The sequence below is a fragment of the Zerene cesonia genome, chromosome 4 (genome assembly GCF_012273895.1).
Source record: "Zerene cesonia ecotype Mississippi chromosome 4, Zerene_cesonia_1.1, whole genome shotgun sequence".
Lineage (NCBI taxonomy): Eukaryota > Metazoa > Arthropoda > Insecta > Lepidoptera > Pieridae > Zerene > Zerene cesonia.
Window position 1 is genome coordinate 920,827 of NC_052105.1, and position 23,661 is coordinate 944,487.

The following is a 23,661-nucleotide window of genomic DNA, read 5'->3' on the forward strand; positions in this document are numbered from 1 at the left end:
TAAGTAACATGATGAATATTTAAATATATATAAATTATATATATGCAATCAGAAACATAAAATAATATTATCTTAACTAATACTTTAATAAAATAGCGTTTTTTCTATTCTTTATAGTGATACAGTTTTTTTATAACTCAGTTGAGTACATTTTATATTAGATACCTATTAGATATATAATAATTACAACGATTATTAAATCAAACGTTATTGCATAATTAACATAAACATCACAAACGGCATATTAAATTACATGAATAAACAGTAAATATAGAAGAAAAATACCCTTCTATGTTATTTTTAAAAATCTTCACCTAAAAACAGTTAATCAAAATTTGCCGTGACGGTCAAACAATAAATACAAAATGTGAATATTTCACATACCACAGAGTATGCAAGTGAGTCACACCCACAGATAATGCAATATTTGGAATATTTGTGTATTTACAATAGTGGGCGGATGTGTATCGCATTTCGTGCCTGGTCATTGCATCATTGTTTGGCGCATAGGTTTTTTACGTCAACGACACATTTATTGAATAAATATTATTACAAATTACAGGCGTTGATTCAGTTTTGAGTTAGTAAAACCCGGTGCCACTGAATTCACATACCTATATCTCAAATCAACGAGTAATTGTGTAATTTCGTTATCTATATCAATAAAACTATATAAAAACTATTTTAATAAAACAGGGTCATTATGAGGTATTTTAAAAATCGTTTATAATAAAAATGGATGGTTCTAAATTATTTTGCGGTTCATTTATTGTTCATTTAAACAAAATTTTATAATACAATTTAAAACATGGTTTCAATTCTAGCAACTAGCGCTTGGTATTACAATGTATTATCACATCTCAATTACGAGCTATCGAAGCAATGATAAAACGATTGTCCAACAAGAGTTCAAACAATTAACTGATTATTCACACGGTTATGTAAAATTACAGAACAAGGTCAGGTTAAACGACACAGAGTAATTGAGACGATAACTTTCATATTTATTGGATACTAGCTTTTCCCGCGCCGACTGAAGAAAACTCGCGCCGTTCCCATGTGATTTCCAGGATAAAACCAATCCTGTATTCTTCCTCAAACTATATTTGTAAAAAATTTCATCCAACCCCTGAAGGGTTTAGACATGAAATAGTGATAGACAGACAGAGTGAATTACGCATTTTTATATGTACAGAAGCTGGTATAGTATTATATAATCTGTGGCAAAGGTATCTAAATAATAGTTCGGTTGGTTTACATACAATAATAAATAAATAGGATAGACTTCAAAACTAGATGTTTCTTTTCCATAGTTAACAAAATGTTTACCGTAATTTTAATTATAAAACGAATTATGCATAATTTACCCGAACGCTTAGAATACTTTACAGCGAGCGTGGTCACTAGCAGAATGCAAACACAGAAGTTAGCACCGGTCAAGTCAAACAGTACATATTGCTTACACAAACAAATAGAATCGTAGTAAGGACAAGCGAAAGTGGCCAGAAATCAGATCTAATAGGGAAGTGGACACTTACGCTTACGCAAGAAACTGTGTCAAGACTCAAGATGCAAGGTTCGGTTTTGGCTATGAATATTACGGGAGTGATGAAATTATTGCTTATATGTGAGCTGGTTAAGGCGCATGAGGCATTAGTAACTATTTAGTTATCTGTGGCTAAAGTGCCGAGTCATAGACAATATTATAATTATATATAACCACATATAAATGAAATCGCTAGCTAATAAATAAATTGATTTAACCAATTCTTTGATACTAATATTGATTGATTAGGTATGATATAGATTGATATTGAATATAGATTGATTGAAATTAATGAATTATATCTAAATTATAATGATTCATCTATGTGTCGAAGGTACTACATAACTGATCTGATCTTAAATAAGCCACTATGTTGAGTTTCAGAAAATCATCAAGGTAAACACCTTGCATCAATAAATCATATAAACAAGGCATATTAGTTGTACATAATTTCTGCAAATAGAATTAAATAGAATTTCAAACAGAAGTCCCACTTCATTCGATTAAATATTCGTATTTCATACAACTTTATAAATATTCTTACGTTTCTAAGCAGGAAATAAACCAGTTCTATGAACCGATATAAGAAACAAATCTGTAATTAATACGGTACGGAAACTATGGCCAATGTTAATTTAATAAAAAATTTCACGTTTCGCAAAACATTTAGCAATCAATTTGGCTTCGATTGTATTTCAGCAATGTCACGTACCATAGCAAACCGCTTGTTAATCTTATTCTGTTGTGCCGAAGACTAATGTGACAGATTGATATCAGATAACAAGTCTAGGATATCGACGGAAGTCTAGATTTTACCATAACAAAGGAATATTGCTTCTTCGTAAATCACATCGTCGAAAGTCGTATGATTTTTTGTTTACGCTTGTAAAGGATAGTGTCTCAATATAGGAGCGTTATTTTATGTACTTTATTAGCTGCGCCCGCGGTTTCATTTATTATATTAGTAGGATAGGATGCGAAAGTTTGTAAGGATGTGTGTGTGTTTGTTACTCTTTCAAGCAAAAAGTACTGAACTGGTTGCAATGAAAGTTGGTACGTAGACAGCTGGACAACTGGAATAACGTATAGGCAACTTTTTATCCCGATATTCCTACGGGATACGGACTTACGCGGGTGAAACCTCGGGGTGCAGCTAGTTTATAATATTAGTATTAAGAAGATAGTAGAAAGGATGCTTATCGACAAAACAAGATCTAACTTTTCTAATTTTAACAATTACCTTCTTTCCATAAGGAAACAACAGTCCATGATCTGATCTGATCTCATTCTACATAACCTTCCTGAATAGAAGCGGGCAGGCACCCTTTCGAGAAACTAAATATTTTCAAAATAGTCTTGCAAGCCTTGGTTTTGCATTTAATGGCTCAAATTACATTTACTGTTTTAAACAGCTAAGTAATGTAAATGCTATAGTAACTATTTGGGTAAATTAACAATGAAAAGTGGTTACAGGGATAAATTATGGTTCAAAATATCAGCTGGAAAGTCAGTAAGTATTTCACGACACACCGTAATGAGGATATTAGTCTACTTTTCGAACATTTTGACAACATTCGTGACACGGTGTGAAGACATTAGGCGCAGTATTGTGCCCGAATTAATGACCACATGAAGAGTCATTGACCAGATTATTACACCAGCTATCCAATTCGCTATTTTAGTATAAATCGTGTAGGTATTTAACGACATTTTAAAATATAAACCAAATTATTTATATCAAAAACGGGAAGAAAGACGTATCGTACTAATATTATAAATGCGAAAGTTTGTGAGGATGTGTATATGTTTGTTACTCTTTCACGCAAAAGCTACTAAACCGATTGCAATGAAATTTGGTACGTAGATAGCTGGACAACTGGAATAACACATCACACACAACACCACTTTTTATCCAGATATTCCTTTTTTTTTTTTTTTTTTATAGTGGGGAAATCTTGCATAGATACCCACGGCCCCCGGGGATGGAGCCGTGGGTTATGTCGGATTCTTACCGACCAAAACCCCACTGTGTTCCGTCTAGCCACTTGAGTGAAGGGGCCACGGGAGCTGATTAAAATACGTCCGCGACCCCCTCGGCTATCCAGATATTCCTACAGGGTACAAACTTACTGTAAGTTTGTACCCTGTAGGAATCCAGATATTCCTACAGGGTACAAACTTACACGGGTGAAACCGCGGGGCGCAGCTAGTATTTTATAAGCTGAATCAAGCAAATAATAAATACTTTCTGTGGGACGGTGTAAATTTGTCAGCAAAATACCATTTCAGTCAATTAATACTCCATATTATTTCCTCTTCTCCGAACAAATTAAAATACCGCACTAGCATAGACTTGCCTTTTACATTCAATTGAACTCTGTAGCATTTAATTTATCAAAATATAACTTTCAATACCAACCAATACTATTTAAAAAGCTTTTATTAGCTTCACTTTGTGTGTTGTCTCTTTTGACTCGATTTTGACCCACTTTAACTGGACAGATTAAAATCAAACGTTTCATACCAAGGATCGGTGACAACGTAATATTTTCCAGAGTTTATCATCTGATGATTAAATAGTAAATAAAAGTAAATAAAAGTAAATAATAGTAAATAAAAGAAAAATTTAAAAAAAAGAGTAGAAGAAATTCGATTACTGTGGCAGGATCACGGGTGGCCGAGAGGCTAGGCGTTGCTACGGTTAGGCAAGATACGCAGGTTCGAATCCTGCCTCGTGATCAAATTTTTTCTATTCTTTAAAAATTTCTCATTTATAAAGCATTTCAATGCTATAAAACTAAAAATTAAATTCTTCAGTGTTCAATAGCCTATTTACTGAGGAAGAGTTTAGGCTAAATAACATCAGATACTACGCGGGTAAAACCGTGCGGCACAGGTAAATATACTCATAATCCTTCTTCTCTGCAGTAATATTAGATCTACCCCAACATTGTTACTTCAAATAAGTCAATTCTCGTTCGTTATAACAAGCCTGACTGCAGTTTTTGCGCAGAATGGGTTAAATATAAGTAGATCACGTATTGTGGAGATGGATGTGTGCATAGAAAGCGTGGAGCGCGCCGGACCGCGACCGCTTCGTGATGATAGAAGACAATAGTTTTAACAGATGTTTCCCGCGCCTGACTGGTAAAGACCTATATTCATGGTAATAATTCAGCAGCATAGTTGAATCAACTTGTTGCAATCTTGGCAATGTCGCTGGCAATACATCATGTTCCAGAGTTGATAACGTATATCAGAATGATGTCGCCCGAGAAGCGACAGTATTTAGCAACATTATTCATTAAGGTTACCAGCAATACTGCATTTGCTGATCAACAAATGTTAACTATGACGAAATGTAGGAGACGTATACACTTCGACACGGATAGGCCCAGCTCGCATAAAGTAAGGTACCGCCAGTATTATGTTATCTGTAGTACCACACCTTCACAGAAGTATCGTTCCTGATTAGGGGAGCCAAAACGCCCGTATCCTTTTCGCTACCGAAACCGAGTCTTTTCCTTTATCCCCCTTATGAATCCTTTTTTCACGCCATATCTTTTAAATACGGCAGTGCATTCTTAGAGGCGTAGGAGGTCTGTAAACGACCAAGTAGTGGTGGAAATGCTTACCATCAGGCGACACACCAGCTGCTTTGCTGACGAAAAAAAAGAAAACAGGCGAATCTTCGGGATTGAGCTGGCTCGGAATAAGCTTAATTGTAACTTAACACTTATTATTAAGACATTATGTGAGCTGCATTGTGCATTGTTCATTTTCCCTCTTTTTAGTTGAATCGCAAAGTACTTAGAATAGAGAAAGATCGGCGACTAGAATATACCTGGAATGTTTTAAATTTTCTTACGTTTTCAACACTCTTCAGTAGCCATTATCTGAAACAAATAATATATACTTTAAATACTCATCATTAAATAGGATAGATAGTTAATATATTATTACTTTACTTTGAATACTCGTAATTGAATCGAACAGATAGTTTATAAAGATAAAAAAATTTAACCGATTTGGACTCATTGATTGTTTTCAATAAATAAATTACAAACTAGTAAGCATTTCATAGGTTTCAACTACGGTATCCAACTATTTTCAGAAAATTTGCAATAGAAATCGAGAAAATTATCGTCCCTACCAAAATCTCTTTAAATAATTTATGAAAATATGACGTGTTGCATGTGTTATAGTAAAAAGTATGTTCTTAAATTCAGACCCCACACTAAAAAATTCGATAAATGCTGAAGTAGAATGTATTATACGCCATTACATTTTAAACATCAATCATATGCCTATTCGATTAAGTAAATATAATTGAAGCGGAACTACCCTTACTTATCCACTAGGCTATGACCCCCCCATTTCTTTGAAACACTAGCGTGCAGAGCTCAGCTTAAATTTGTCACATAGCGAACAAGCATAGGGTTTATATTTGTACAAGAGGGTGAAGGGTATTGAACCCTAGGTAATGCGTCAATTATAGTTCATTACAGGACATGTGACAATAATTCGAACCAGTAAAAATTTTTCTGATATAAAATGCACTATTTCTCTTTACGAGGCATACGTCCGAAGTATTTTAGAATATAATTGTATTGTTTGGGATCCGCATGAGAAAATATATATCTTAATGTTAGAGAAGGTCCAGAAAAAATTTTGTAGATTCGTATTTAAGCAGATGTATGGATACTATCCATATATGTACCCGTCTTTGTATGTATATGGAATGACAGGCTTTTTCAGTCTTGAATCAAGGCGCAAATTCATTTTACTCGTACACGTTTATCAAATGCTGAATGGTGGCGTAGATAACCAATTAGGACTTGAACGAATTTCCTTTAAGATTCCCCCGAAGTGTATTTATAGTGTAGCGGCTCCACCTGGGATAGGGCTACGGCGACGTCGTGATTTCCTTGCTGTTCAGCAAGGCGTAAGAACTGTGTGCGGCCATAATGCCCCGTTGGTGCGGTCAGTAAAATTAGTAAACGATTTGCTCGCTTTGCTACCGGAGACAGATTTATTTAATACGTCCTTGAATACATATAAATCAAATGTTTTAAAATATTTAAGTGTTAAATGAAAATTGTATACTATTTTTTATATTTTTTCATGCAAACTAAACATGTAATGCTTTGGGGTAAAACCTGTAAATTACTTGTTTATTAATAAATAAATAAATAAATAAATAAATAAATGTCATCAATTGCTATAGATGCTTATCAGACAATATTAAAAATACGTTACGTTGTTGATATATCATGTTTTGTAAAAATTTCAACGACACGAAAACGAAGAATGACTCTTAAAAAACACACAGTTTTTTTTAATTTTTAGTTAACTAATTGTATTCGAATAAAATCCTACATACATCATTATAAACTTATCTACTGAATAAATTATTTTTCGACTTCATTCCACCAAAGCAAAACCGACTATGATGCATTTTAGCATACACTTATACAACCTTTATAGACATTTTTGCGTAAATAGGTCTTTTTGCGGAGGGTACAAAAAGAGTCTAGTTGCCTTTTTGCCATTTTTTTTTTGCGGAGGGTACAAAAAGTGTCTAGTTGCCATATTTACCTACATCCGCAATACTACAGAATACAAATGGTAAATGAATAAGTTTAAAATATTTGTAAATTAAAATTTAAGGCAGACGTGCATGTTGTAAAGAAAACTTTGTTTTCTAGGAAAGTCGTTGTCATTAGAATCTTATAATCGTTAAGAGAGGTGAACATTCTTAACATCATTAAAATACAAGTTTACAACGCAAGTTAATAAGGCTCATAATAAAAAATATATATCATTTATGGTCCATAGAAGGATTAAGCATTTGGAAATTTTTAAGGTTGAAAGTTGAAATCAATTATATTACTATGATAATATACTATAGGTGATGCATATGTAAGGATGGCTCAGTAGACGAAATTTAGCTTTCTCACATTTTTTTTTTTTGTAGTTTTACATAGTCGTAGATATGTTGATTAATAATATATTAGTTATCGCTTTGTGCCATCGTGTACACGTTAAACATTCATATACAAAAAGGTTGCCTGCAAGAGATTACTCTTGAGCAATAAGGCCGCCTTTTAGTGCATATGTGCCGGCGTGGACTTTTTTATAATGACAATTTATTATTTTTCTTTTTTTTCGGTGATATGTACTATAAATAATAAATAAATAAATAAATAAACATGACTTTTTCCTCAAATGACTGCTGGTTGCGGGACATGCGGATCATTTATATAGAAACTCCTAGACAGAGATATGCGCCAGCAGTAACACAATCTTTCACTAAAAGTAATTATTTATAAGAAAACCATTAGCAACATTACAACAGGTCTTGTACCTCATCCCAGGGCAATTATTTCCCCGCTTACAAATCCATTAAAGGTACAACTAACATCAGAATCTTATATAATAACGTGAAAACCAGTTATGTCGTCAATAAGTAGAAACTCCGCTATGGGCCTTTTCGTATACTCCTTTAACATTTTATTCAGAAATTCGCGACTTTTAAAAGATTGAAAGCTAGATTTCTTTATAATAATTTTATACTGATACTTGAGCCAAATCAAAATTAAAGGGAAAATGATTGTTTCTTCTCAAAAGAAGTTGTTGTCGTCGGCGAAGTTTAAAACTTATATACAAGCTTGCCACCCGGAGCTTTGTTCGCGTGGACCACAAAATTTTACACTTCGTAATTTTAAGAACTTTTATTTTGGGCTCTATAACACATCTATCACACCTCCATAACTCACATCAATCATTCTTTTAAAAATATTCAGTGTGTAAAATTCGTTACTGTTTTATTAGATGTATTCTTTGTTCTTAACGAGATCTTAAGAATTAAATCGGTAAAAATTGTTTTAAGTGCGTTTTGTCTTCCTTTCAGAGATAAAAGGAAAAGGTGATTTCCTTTGACTACGCGAGTAGAGCCACGGCGAAAAGCTAGTACTGATTAAATGTAGTTATATTATAGAGAGACAAAAATTCTAAATAGGCAGTTTCGATTTTCATGCACAAAACGACCCGACATACATTTTATTATAATAATTAATATCTTTGATAAACACTGCTGTTTTATAAGAATTTAATTTTGAATATTTACTATTTACTTACGGAATCATAAGCAAGCTAACAAAATGCTAATCGTACAAAACAATGTTTAACAAATAACCGACTGTGTAAGGAGTAATGACCGCCACTGATTGATATTCTTGTAAACAATCGCAATCAAATAAACATATATTTACGTGTGTTATCCGCTTGAGCAATGCGAATTGAATTACTCTTTGGAAATTATACAAATTGTGTTACTTTATGCTGTTTTGAAATGAAGTATTGTTGATGCAAAAATACTGATATTTAAATTACCTTAATACCTACTTACAAAACTAGCTTTTGCCTGCGGCTTCGCACACGTTAAATTGGGAGTAGTTTAATAGATGTTATTATACATGTAAACCTTCCTCTTGAATCACTCTATCTATAAAATAAAAACCCCATCAAAATCCGTTGTGTAGTTTTAAAGATTTAAGCATATATACATACAGAAGCGGGAAGCGACTTTGCTTTATACTATGTAGTGATCACATTTCCACACGTATACGATATTCAAAGACTATTTTAAAAGGACTTTTCTATAATTTTATGAATAAAATATTATCGAGGTTTGATGGAGATATAGAAGAGCTATTAACTCTCATTAAATAGCAAAATCTTTAACTACAATATTGAGTGAGATCCTTACAACAGTCACAATTTAATCTGACCTTCGAGAACGCATCTATCAAATCCTTATTAGGTAATCTATCATATCCTAAAAACTACCGAGAACACTTTTATTTAATAACAAAAACGCAGATACCTACATATTGTACATATTAAAGCTTATAAACAGCCCACGGGGAGAATACATATACCCATAAATGGCAATATAATTCGTTTTAAATATGCACGTAAGCGCTATCTTAAATATCATTAATACAATATTTTATAACGGGTTAATTCTTACCATCTATAAGGTACTAGATGCTCATGTATTCAAAATTTATTTTATCCTAAGGAAGCATTTAATCGGGATAATAATAATCCTATCATCCAATTCAGCTCATACCCTGTCTGTGTTCCAAATTTCATCAAAATCCGTACAGTAGTTTCAGTATGATTGACCGACAAAAATCCAAACAAATAAAATTTCATATTTATATATTAGTGTGATACTAGTCAATATACATTATTTGAAAGGCATTCACCTATAATTTAACATCCAATCAAGCATACAGTCACAGTCGATAGCGCAACGATTTGTTTTGAAATTTAATACTAACAAAAATATTACGTTTTTGTTTGATACAAATACGATAATTATTTTTAACAAAGACTGAATCGCCTTCAAATTGTCAGAACTAAACCAAATTTAAATCGTACCATATGAGAGACAACAGTTAAACAGAAAAGATTCATCACAATTGGTTCACCCAGAAAAAAATTACGATTAGAAACACAAACAAATACACGGTTGAAATCAAACCTCCTACTTATTTGAAGTTGGCGGAAAATGTTTCCAAACGATACCAATAACAAATAATGAAAAACGTTACCTATCATGTAATGTTTATTTGAAAGCTATTGAGGCTAAAATTATAAATTAAAATTTTATAACCTTTTTAACTATTCGATACATATTACGTAAAACATTTATGCATAAATTATGTGTTGTGTCACATTTATGTGGGTACATAAAGCGGCAGTGACTCAGTGGTTAAAGTCTACCGTGTATTTGAAAACCGGTAAAGTCCAGGCTTCTTATCTACAACTCACTAACAATTAATAAAGTTCAACAATATAATATAACATAATAGTGTTTCGCCCGCGTAATCGAAGAAAATTTCTGTGGAAATGAGATGGTTCACCGCGGTAAAAAGTGACCTATGTAACTAGCTTGCTAACCAGACACAAATATAATGTCATAATATCCCTCAATAGCGACGGGAAATAAAGAAAAGTATTTTCGTAAACATATTTCTCAATTACTGAAGTCATAATTCTAAGAAATTTTTAAGATATGATTGTCTCTATTTTAGCAAATATAGCCTAAAACCTCGACAGACTATAAAAACCACGCTCAAATCATTCCATTCATTTGTCTATAAACCACCACAAAACACTTTTCCGCCAGAGGTAAAACATAATAAAAAGCATAATTTATAAATCTAAGAAACCTCAGCTAAATATTTATTTTGTCGATGCTAATCAGGATAATAAGATAAGCTCAAAAAATTATAGTATTGTCACCGATCACTATAACAAAGAAGTGTACATAGGATGTACAAAGATTGAATTAAGCCACTTTAAACGGAAAGCCGTTTAAAGGGGATCAAAATCGAGTCCAAAGGAGTCGGTTACTCCTGGCCCACTTAAATTAAGAATTTCTTACAATTTATAAATTGTAAGTGTAAGTGTTACAATTTATAAATTTACAAATGTAACCACAATCGGAGATAAAATGCACAGAAATATACACATAGCGTGTGCGCGGAGAAAATATCGAGACATGCATATGTATACTCGCCTTTCTCTGTGATTCGACTAATTGCTATTTATTTATAGTTAACGATTTGCACTATATACTTTATATTTATCAGAGCTAAAGAATAAACATGAGAAAGTTAAAATGTAATACAATTTTACTTTTTAAGGGTACATATTGTATTGGTCCCTGTATGATTCGTGATATAATATCTAATAGATTGTTTTGCCGTGACTCATATTACATTATTGAATTATTACTTACAGACTACTAAATCGTTACTAATTAGTACTTCTTATAGATGCACTTTTGAATCGTCAACAATTAACTTAAGCGACAACATTCCATGGATTGTCATCTTCCATATATTCATTAATGATATAGTAGGCTCTCTGAACTAATACATTTTAATACAGTTTTTGAATTTAGCACTAATAAACGATTTAATACTATGAGGAAATCTATTATAGAAGCGTATTCTTTGGCACAGACTTTTTGTTTAACTGAACTAATATTATAAAGAGGAAAAATACTAAAACGATTTCACCGACAAGACAGCCTTACTACGCGTACGTGAGGATTGAAGAATAATTCATTTTTCGAATATATACACATAGTACATCTGAAAGAGATGAAAACAAAAATGTAGAATTTCCTTAGAAAATAATGTTACTTAAATACATCTATTAACCAATGCCATTTTGCAGTTTTATTGTACAAAATGAAGATTTGTGTCAGCCATCTCGTTAACACCAATAAATCTGCAGTGTGACAACTCAACTGTTACTAATTAACTGTACTTGCACTAACTTTGTTGTACCACAGATAACATAATACTCTACATAGTTGTACTATTTTATTTATTTATTATTCACTAACGACTGTGTGATAAATGCTTTTGACTCAGAAGAAATATTGTTAATTAGTGTACTATTGAAGTGAAACTTCTTTAGAATCGTTGTGATTTCAAAGCTGATGCAACGGAAAAACGACAGGTAAGAGACACAAATACAAAAAGAATGAGACAGAAATATGCATACTATTTTATATTTTATATATATTCATCTCATTCTTTTGTCGATTTACTGAAGTTTCACTTCTATCGTGCGTGAATCGCACACACACCATTTTTTAAATTATATAAAGTTTATTTTTAACACTTTTAGACTGGTGATACAAATAATGGACCGCAGCTCCTGTTACGTTTGGTCAAGTGTATAGTTATATTTTATAACTCTATAGAAAAATACGTAAATAACATCGATAATTCAACATTTATCGAATGAATCGTGCAAACTGTAATCATGCTAAATGCTCGATGATTTATTTATGATCTAATGTCGTTTTTATTGTCTTCGAGATGAACAATTAAACCAATTAACATGACAATTTTATCACGAGTACTTACATATCGGGAATTTTCAGTTATTTTCTTTAAAACACTTGTCAATTGAATTATTTAAAATGTATAACGCAATTACTGTAGGTTGTTATTTGTTTAGCAACTGAAATATTTGCATTGATTGGTTTGATTCGATTATTCTTCGAATGTTAAATTAAATATTGTATCATTTGAATATTTCGACGAACGTACGTTTAAAGCAATCCACAAGTAGTAGGATCTCCTTGCGCTGATGTCGAACCATGTATATGTATATGTATGTCTTATGAAACACCTAAAATGTGAAGTACGTTAGACATCAATACTAATAATATATGATTTGTTTGTACGTGCCCATCTCAGGAACTACTTAATCGATTTCAAATATTCTTCCGCCATTAGATTATTGCGTAATATATAAGTAGAATTCAATCTAATTTCCAGCTTCCGATATAGATGGATGTCTTAATTAGTAATTTACAAAGATTTGCTATAAAGATAACTTTTTTATTTACCAATATATCTAAATATTACACAACAACAAATACATGTTCGTTTCTGCTGAAATGTGAAGCGAATAGATCGATACACTATAACATCAATAGAAATTATGTTTTAACAAGTTGTTCAGTCTTATTATTCACGTTCAAAGTTCGCGCGAACCAAGTCACGGGCACCAGCTAGTTTAAAATAAACATAGTTCACAGGCGTTAAAGTGCTGTCTGTCTTCATTGTATCTCAAGTCTAAGATTAACCTCTGCGTGGTCTAGATTTCAATTGTTATTTCATTGGTCACACATGTACCAAGCTAAAAATAGATACTGAATGACTACAACTTTTTGTTATGCTCTGTATTTGAATAGATGAACTTATGTTCAATATTCAATTATTGCCAGGCGACAAAAATAGGCTTAGTGCTGAAAAAAAAAAACTTTTTTGTCACTGGCGAATAAAAACTCAATTTGAACGGTTACATTCTAAATATATTTTCTTTTGTACTTTTAAAGTAGCGTTGAAATCATGTCAAGTATAATTTTTGTAAGAGATTTATTATATTAGAGAGTCCATATTAGAGTGGCGTCGTTACAGCAAGCACGTTACCAATAACACCAATAATTAAGAGCACATTTTCACAACGAGAGCAAGACTTTCATTTAATATTAGCCAGTTATCAGTGAAAAGATAGTAAATCACATAGTTGTTGATATTACGTGCAACTAATGACATTTCTTGCTATGTCCGTGAGAATGGCGGGAAAATCCATAGATAATCTATTTGTTCGCTTTCTAACGCGGACATGTAGTAACAGTTACATATTTTAATAATACATTATTAATAATAAAATTAAAAGCGAGTATTGCTTTCGATTTTCATTGTGAAAATTGTTTTCCTAGAAAATTCATTATGTATTATCGTTTGTACGTTACATTTTCATGAGAATAAAATAATCAATATTATGAATTTACAGGGAAACAGGGAAACATGCCTCCGGGATTTCTACTGAGCATCATTTTTTTCAGGTCAAGAAATAAAATTGTATTGTAAACTCCAATGATACCAGTTATGGTATTGTTTATTATGATTTGAATATACTCATATATATTTAGGAAATAATTGTAGGTTTATGATAAAAGATGCGAAGCAAAATACTCCAAGGTATCAAAACGTCTCAGTAAGCATGAAGGTCGTTTAAAACATCCTCAATTACATAAGCTTTTAAGCATCGAAGTATATTCTGGAAAAACCGAACAATCGTTTAAAATCTCTTCGTCTTATATCCCTTTCGTTTCATAAATCTCAAACCCTTGAGAAATCTCATTTGACTTAACTTTAATGATTTCGCTAGCCTGTCCGCTTGCGTTGCTAATTTTAAAGGAAATTCCCATGAAAATGACATTTATTTAGAGTATATCACTGTAAACATCTTCCACTGTGGTAAAAAGTATAGCCTATTTCACTCTCTAGCTCTCAAACTATCTTAACACACAAAAATCATATCATTCACACTTTTGCATAATTAACAATATTAGGAAAGAAGTAAGGATATGGTAAAGATTACGTCCACAGCTTCCGTTACATTTTTTTAGACCGGCCGCATATACAAGCTTTTATAGATTATATGAAATACTATATCTTATATTTTGTATCAAACATTATATCTTTACAATATTTGCAAACGAAAAGGTTCGTGTAAGGCATCATTGCAGTGGTTATGAGTTCTTTAAAATCAAAATAATAAAAGTTTTATAAAACAGTTTCTCTATACTATAATGACGTTTAGATCTTCTTCCTCTGAGCCTTTGTTTGACGACTTATTATATCATTTAGTATATGTATATAAAATAAGCTTAATATCAAATAAACGTTTATTTTCAACAGTCAATTAGCTGCACTAAATATGTCCAAAACAATTGTCAATGTTAACTTCATGGTCGGTGCGGAGAGCGGAGCGACCACAAGGTCTGAGATATTATAATCATTTGTTATAGGAACCACAGATAACAAAAAACACTAATATCTATGGGAAAGTTTACAGATAATAAAAAATCATCACTGTCGTCGCATTACAGCATTCTTAAATAAATAGGTTCATAGCTTGAGCTTGATATAATTCGTATTTATTATTTTATTTGCGACTAGCTGTTCGCCCGCGGTACATATATAGCCTATGTCACCCAGTAAAAATTTATAAACACGAAAGTTTCCTATTTATTATATTAGTGTTGAAGTGTAGATAAATTTCAGAGAAATTGGTCACATATCGAGGCCGAATTCGGTCAATGTTGAATTGTAATGAGACGTTATGTACATACATCCATACAATGCATAACACGTGTTGTACACGAGTGTAACAAATGTAGATATTTTTTTTTACTCATAAACTGTATGTGAAATATTTTCTTACCTTTTAATAAAGATGCACTAAAACAAAGGTGCTATAGACCTAATGATATTTTATAAGAATAATTATATACCCATATGAGATTTATTTAAGAAATATGTATATATTGAAGATTATAAAATAAATATAAATATATAATTGATATTAAATAAAAGAAGTGTCTTAATATATTATATATTTATACCTTGGGATAACAAGCATTTATTATCTTAAACTGTATTATAAGAATGTTTCTTTTTACATATCACAGTTTAATCACATAATGATTGCTATTTTATATGTATGAATGTATTTTTATAAATTATTTTTATACCTAAGCTTAGCGATATGCTTTATATTTGGATTTATATTTCCATTTAATTAAGTTTATTATAATCAATTCTTTAAACTATCTAGCGTGGATAAATAAAGTAGTAATTTATTTAGCCTACCTAAAACATATTGAATATAATGCGTATTTCTTGTATGACTTAATGTTAATCACAAAGGTTTAGCAAAACAGGCAGTAATTTAAAATGATAGAGTTTATTTTTACATAACTGCTAACTTGGTGTACTATCGTAACAATTCATTAGCGGCAAGAACGTGTGGAATCCAGCTTTGCAATTATTTACAAGAATTCTTCGCAATTATCTTGTTTTCCAGTGTGTTATGAGTGTTATATAATGTGGCTATATGTACAAATATACTGTCCGATGTGCAGAAGACTATGTCGATCCCGCATTGGTCTATTTGTCAAAAATATTAATGAAAGAAATGAATTAATGAATGATGAAATATTCTTTATTGCACACATTAAACGTTAAATAAAGGAAATAAAAGCGTGTTAAAAAAAATAGGAAATAACGTGCAAAGGGCTTTATTGCTCAATAGCAATTTCTCCCAAGCAACCTACTATTACTCAGGCATCACAGCATAAATGGTATCTACATACCATACTTTGCATCTACATGCAAAGACATGGAAGACGATGTATACCTTCCACCCATTCGTTTTCCGTCCACGTAAAAGGACTAATACTTCAGAAATTTTCATAAGATTGTTTTTTATCCTACTAATATTATAAATGCGAAAGTTTGTAAGGATGTGTGTGTTTTTATTACTCTTTCACGCAAAAACTACTAAACCGATTGCAATGAAATTTGGTGCGTAGACAGCTGGACAACTGGAATAACATATAGGCAACTTTTATTCCGATATTCCTACAGGATACAGACTTACGCGGGTAAAACCGCGGGGCGCAGCTAGTCTTTTATAAACAACAAGTTATACCTATACTAGCGGTCCGATCCAACCAAATGCCTCTTAACATAAAGTTGAAAATAAATATAGCTGAATCGGTTGAGCCGTTCTCGAGTTTTACGCTTAGCAACACTTTCATTTTTATCTATCTAGATTATACAGAACATACATATTACTAAAATAAAATTAACTTCTCGTTTGAGAAAACAATCCTTTATTGAATAAATGTATCTCTCTATCAAAGTTGTATAAAGAAAATTCTGAAAGCTATCCAAACTGTAACTGACCTAAATTTTTAAGTATAACATACTTCCATCCTTACAATAGCAATAGAGCAAAAAGGAAAAGGGCACTCAACACAAATTTAAGAGCAATGCTCAATCAATTCGGCAATTAGCATAAACGAATAACAGTACAGCGTCTGTTCATCAATGATTCAGAATCTGGGACAGTGGGTCACCTCGCAGACCGGTTCCAGTGTTTACATGCGAGTATTCTGTTTTGTTCCGCTGACAAATATGGGATGTATTTAATGAGAAGATTAGTAGGTGGTGGGAGTGTTCATTCATCCCTATTAACTCACATAGTTTCACTTTGGACGAGACTGGAACGAAATTGGTGTAAAAAAAGGAAAAGTGTGAATAATTTCTTGGCCGTGTTATGTTTTTAATAAAGACAGAGCTACATTAGTCGTCTAGCGGCATCACTATCTGGAACTGGAATAAGAACTGCTTTTAGGCGACATGGTAATCCCTCAGATATTGAATATATCTTAATATATATAAAATGTTCGTTCCCATACGTCTTGACGTGCATTCCTTTATTTCCGTCGTCAATCCTTTACCTACCCTTTACCCCTTAAAGGCGGGCAAAGCTTTTGCAGCGGCCATACATCCATACATGCCAGCAGCCATATGTTCATGGGCGGTGGTTATCGCTAACCATCACGCGTACCACTACCTCGGTTGTTCACTATGACAAAATATAGGCAATATATTTACTAAGACGAAACCAGGATGGACCGCTAGTGTAACATAGTTCGTTTATTTATTACCTCAACATATCTATTGTCTAGTGTACCGTTAAACTGAAGTATTGATTACCCATCCAACGTATATATTATACATATAACATGCTGTTTCGTTTGCCTTCACGGTTCAGGCTCTATTTGTTTTTTGACAGCTCGTTTCGCAGCCGACAGCCAGTTAACAAATTTCATTTAAGCAAAAAATACTAGTAGTAGGTGTATTTTCAAACGACTTGAAAAAAAGAAGAAGGAATTGAAAAAACATATTATTGAAGTTCTTTTTAACTGAGAACTTTTCTTTCTTTTTAATTTAAATGCTGGTACCTCCCGTATGGACATGGTCAACACTCCTGAAAATGTCAAAGAAACCGTCAAAAAACCTACTTAACTAGTAAATTAAACTATCGTGATGTTACGTAATAATAACAGTATATTCACGTAACTCGAACACGAATTGTCGATATATAACAATCGAGTTAAACTCGATTATTTAACATACATCGATACCTCCTTAACCAACGAATCAAAAGGTGCAATCGTTTGTGAACAATACGCCTATTTCTTGTACTGAATAACTAAAACATAATAATTATGTAAATTGATTAAGACATTTGTGTCGCCCACAACTCATTTGTATCCGTTTTATTATAATGAGTATTGCGATGTTTATAATTTTTATTGCCGTTTTATGCTTTTCTCATAGTGTTACTAAATTACATGAAAGTTATTTATTTTACCTACCAGATTCTTTATGAATTAAATAACAGTATTCAATATATTGAAGAGTATGTCAGAATATTATTCGACTTATCTCTTTTCGATAAGACTTGATTATAAGACCATTTAATATATTTTTGGTATTAATTCAATCAACACCAGTATAAATTAAATTTTGTGGTGAAATTTGTATTTTTGAAACGACAAAGTAATACGCACCCAGTATTATTTTAGCTTTATATGTAAAAAAATATAGAAATATCGTTTTGAATTTCTTTTCACACTAGATGACGTTAAATGTAACATTCGAGAATGTACATTTATCACAATATTTATGACTAAATTCTCGCTCAAAGTGATTGTACGAACACAACAAAGATACAGCAGTGAGGGAGCGGCCAGTGATTGCCGATCAGAGGTCAACTCTCTGAGTTGGCGACCTCACATACATTGTTGAGTAGTCTGAAATCGCAATACGAGTCCTGACGAAGGATTTTATTTAATTGAAGCTTAAGCTAGGCTATAACTTTAGTTTAGCTGTAGTTCCCGATCCAGTGGGGTTTCTTGAGTCTCAAACTATCTCTTTACCAAATTTTACAAATTGATTCAGTACTTTAGGCGTGAAGAGGTGATAGCATAAAGTATAATCAGAGCTACTTGCGCATTTATAGGGGGCGTAATGTTTTAAAACCAGACTCAAACTTTTTCAAAGAATTTCAAATAAATCTAGATATGCTTGAATCATAACCAATACTGATATAAAGTATAAGTCTAACCTTGTACACAATGCGGTTCCCACTCTTGTTTTCATTGTGAACTAACCGACACACATGCTTTTTGTTTGTTATATCATCGAGCTAATAATTCACAATGTTTTACCCGACTCCCAAAAAATGAGGAGGTGCTAATTCTATTTTTTGTGTTTGTTACCTTATTACTTTTTACTGGGTGAAGCGTTTTTTAACGTTTCTCTTTATATTCAAGATCTGTTACAAGTCATGAGGTCAAATTTTAATTTAGTCTAGTTCTAACACTTTCAAGGCGATTTAGCTTTTTAAAAAAATAATTTGAATATTTTTATAACTTCAAACTTGTGCGTAGGATATACAGTAGCTATACTAAATCTAGACTATAAGGAGCCGGTGAACCAGATTAATACCACGAACGTTCCGAACGCAGGCCGCGAATGATCGATTGTTCCAGATATTCCTATCGAGAAAACTGATGCTTCTAAATAGATGTCTATGGGAGCTCAGGCATCTATTTATTTCGTGTGGCATTTAAGTGGGGGAGAGGATAGAGATGAAGTTTTTTCAATCTAACATATTATGGGGAAGGGGGGGTTTGAAATATCGGCAATTTAGTCGGTAAATATCACGTAGGTAAATTGTTTCTGTTTTTACGCTTAATTTCCGATTTTAGATTCGTCGTCCCCTGTTTGATTTCTAAAGACTTATCGATATGATAAATAAAAAACGTAGTACAATATATTTTAATCCGGAAATAAAGTCACGTACGTCGAAAATTGAAAAGAACCACTTCCTACTTTGTAAGGTCGGTTAAAGTTTGGGTTCCGACATTATATTATGTAAAATTAACATACTAGATTTCGATAACAAACTGTCTAGGTACCTAAAATCCTGATCTGTTTGATTTAAAGGTTTAGATCAGTAAACATACACGCTTTTAATTTTTATCAAAATGGATGGAATATAGATACTATAATTATATTTCTTGGTTTAGAACGTAAAGGCTTTTTAACTGATTGTAACGGGATTTATTTATTATATTATTCTGCGAGCATTTTACATTTTAAATGTACATTCACGCGCAAAATCAATCACAAGAAAATGTTATATTATCAATATTAACATACATCTTTACTTCCGAATAATTAATATAAGGAAGGGAAAATTTCGAACAATACGAAAACAAATTATCTAATTATATAACGATTGTTATTAAAAAAAAATAATAATAGACATACGTAACCATTTAATTACGAATAGACACACTGAGAATGCCAAGTCGAAACCAGTTAAAAAGTACGAGTTCTTAATGTTTTTATATTATTGTTATTTTTTGCATTCCAGCACATTCCATCATGAACGCGTTCTTTTTTATACGTTATTTCAACTAGATTTCACCATTAATAATAGAATAAAATATCCCAATTATATGCTATTGGGCAACCAGTAACCGCTTGCGGATTTAATATCGATTTCAAATCGATTCGACTCGCTTGTAATATAACATCGAGATATCGAATAACAAGACGCTTGGACAATGGAAATAATTTTTGCTGTTAGCCTGTTATTATAGCTATTATATACAGATATTTGTTAGATGTTATGGATCCTATAAAATAAACGGTATTTTGATTGTTCAGTTTATTTTTAAATGAGTTCCAGAAGACGAAAAAAGTTCTATTAAAACTATAGTGAAACCATGACAAAAAACTTGCATTCGTTTTTATTAATCGAACTGATTTACTCATATTTCATAGTTATTGAGATACGTAAAAAAATCGATGAGACTAATTGAACTACAAATATAAATGTTGTAAACTGCATTAAAAAAATCTAAAATAATTACTCGTATTTAATGTATGTACCTAACAGTTGCTATAAGGTCATATATTGAAACGGTATCACCAGTTTACGTTATAAGGCTTACTTAATTAATTTGCAAATCAAATGATACAAACTGGTATTTCACTGGAGCGGATGGTGTTGCACGCTGTCACAAATAAATGGAAGATATTTCGTAAATAAATTACATCGGAATGATAACAATATAGTGTGTTTTTTTGTGTATAGATTTCTTTAATAAGCCCTGTTTTTATAAAGGCCTTATTAGAAATTAAACTTTTTATTAACCCGACGTTTACGACGACCGTGAACACGCTTGCTCGTAGTGTTCAAAACGTCAGGTTAGTAATATAATGAATAAATCGCGTTTAAAATCCGTTAAAAAGTTTTTAATTTCTAAATACTCCTACTTCTACTCGCGTAAAATCAAACACGAGAAAATACGAAGGCCTTATTACACACTTAAATAAGAGATAGAGAAAATTCTCTTAAAATTCAGTTGAACAATCTCATCCTAGTGTCATTTATTCAATTGCCATCAAAATTATAATAGTAATATAATCAATTAGAATCTATATACGGACTGACACGTGTGTATCATTTTTATATCATTATAATCAATCGGACTCGTGTCTTTGTATTGCGTCTCAACATAAGTTCATACGCGTATAATTTAAATTAATCGTAATTGAATACAGATTGAACAGAATACGATTATCCTATAACATATTGAATGCGAAAGTATTTCAAGTTAAAATGATAGAACTGGTTACGTCAACAATATATTAAATATTTATGCGTCGACTGTTTGCGTTATCTCAATATATTTTATGTTCGAAATTATATGATATATTCTGGGTTTGACTCAGAAGAATTAAAACAGACGCAGAAGGCTGTTCAATTTATACTTAAAGACCCGTATACATTTATATACATAATATATGTATCTCGCACGCAGGATTTCAAAAGGGCACACTATTATAACCAAATCATATAATAAAATTGCTAGATTGCGTGAACGACAGACAAACAAACATTCTTACGTGTCTACAATATTAGTAAGAAAGTAAGGTAAGTAACACTGCCAATCTTATTTATTAGCATTAGAACTAAGCCGCCAATTGCTATTGAATGTTTCTCCCTTATCATTGAAGTGTTACTTCGCAATTGAATAAACGTGACATCGCACACTTATGGCGGCTTGTCCTACCTTTATAGAAAAGACAGTGTATATTAAAGGTCTAAGGTTCAAGAAGAAGCGTAAAAATAAAACCTGAATAAAAATTAAACTAATGTTTATAAATCACGACCTCATTTTGTGTTGTCGGCCATCTTGACTTCGAAATTTGAAATTGATTCATCCGTTCGGAAGCTATGATGCCATAGATACAAAGACACGCAGACTTCGACGTCAAATTGAACCCAAAGCTACAACAACTCTGTTTTGGCATCGAGGGTTAAAATAATTGAATGATGGTGCCTACCACAAAATCATTTTTATGATGAATTTATAAAAAATGACTTCATTGTATGCAATTCAAGTGACATTTACATTATTCCGACTGCTGGTTGCGCCTTGACCGCAGTCGCAATATTTCCGCATCATCGTCCCAGCTTTGCCAATCCGAGGTTGCTAAATAATAAGTATTTACAAAAGAAGCCTGTTATTATCTATTGATCTTAAATGATTAGTCTAGCTCTTTTAATATTCATGGCCGTTGCAACGGCGTTTTTATATTTCATCAAAAAAATATATTTGTTCCGTTCAAACCGTTCGAAATAGGAAATTGAAAAAAAACTGAAAAAACTAATTCAACCCGAATTGATAATTAATATTGTCGTTTTAACTTGTGGAGATGGTATATATTGTAGAGAAGAAAATAAGGGAAATATGACTAATGAAAAGCATAGACAATTGATTACGACTGCGATTTAAATCAATTTTTATAAATGGAACGTGAAATACTCTTAGACAATGAAAATGAATACAATTATTGGAAAGCATTTAAAACAAACAAACTTTTACAGTTTAAATTCCATTGGTTATTTAACATCTTATATCGGTCACATATTTCTAATCATTTTTATAGGAAGACAATCTTACTATGAAACTCAACACTAAATCTATCAAGAGAACAGAGAACCTGAGAGCCACTTCTTTCAAGGGTATTTCTCTTGAAATGGCTCTCCAAGAGCAATCATCTAACAAATATATATCGAAATAAATAATTATTATCGTCATATTTGAACAACATCCGTGATCATACGGCATATCGGCTTAATTGTGACTAACGGTGCTGCAGGCAAACAGCGGAACGTCCGATATGCTGCATTGAGTGCTGTATCTCAATTCTAGACTGCTAACACTGAGCTATACCGCTAAAGATGAGCTAGGGTTGGCGATTTGATGTTTTATAATAAATATCTCTGTCACTGCATCTCTCTTATTATTATTTTTTTTATTCTTTTACTAGATCGTGTAATACGTCACTTACTGCTAGCTCCACCCTTGGGTGTCCTAGGACAAGGTACATTTTTACCATTCAAAGTTGTTAAATTCATAGATTACTCGGCAATCATAGAATTTACACGCCTTTACAGTAACACATACAAAGCAATGTTGCAAGTAATAAAATATAGTTTAAAAAAACTAAAAAACACGCTTTTCAAGCACATCAAACTAAAAACTATAAAATAATTTT

General features: G+C 32.0%; 1 protein-coding gene across 3 annotated transcripts in view; it reads right to left on the reverse strand.

The window, feature by feature from the left end:
- Positions 1-23,661, reverse strand: part of LOC119839598 (flocculation protein FLO11) — a 57,294-nt gene that overhangs the window by 28,752 nt on the left and 4,881 nt on the right. For 2 of the 3 annotated variants that reach the window (XM_038365981.1, XM_038365978.1), the window contains exon 2: positions 5,415-5,442. The gene's annotated coding sequence lies outside the window, so the exon portion shown is untranslated. Of the gene's footprint in view, positions 1-5,390; positions 5,443-23,661 lie in introns of all 3 variants that reach the window. The other variant, XM_038365979.1, reaches the window with a different exon arrangement.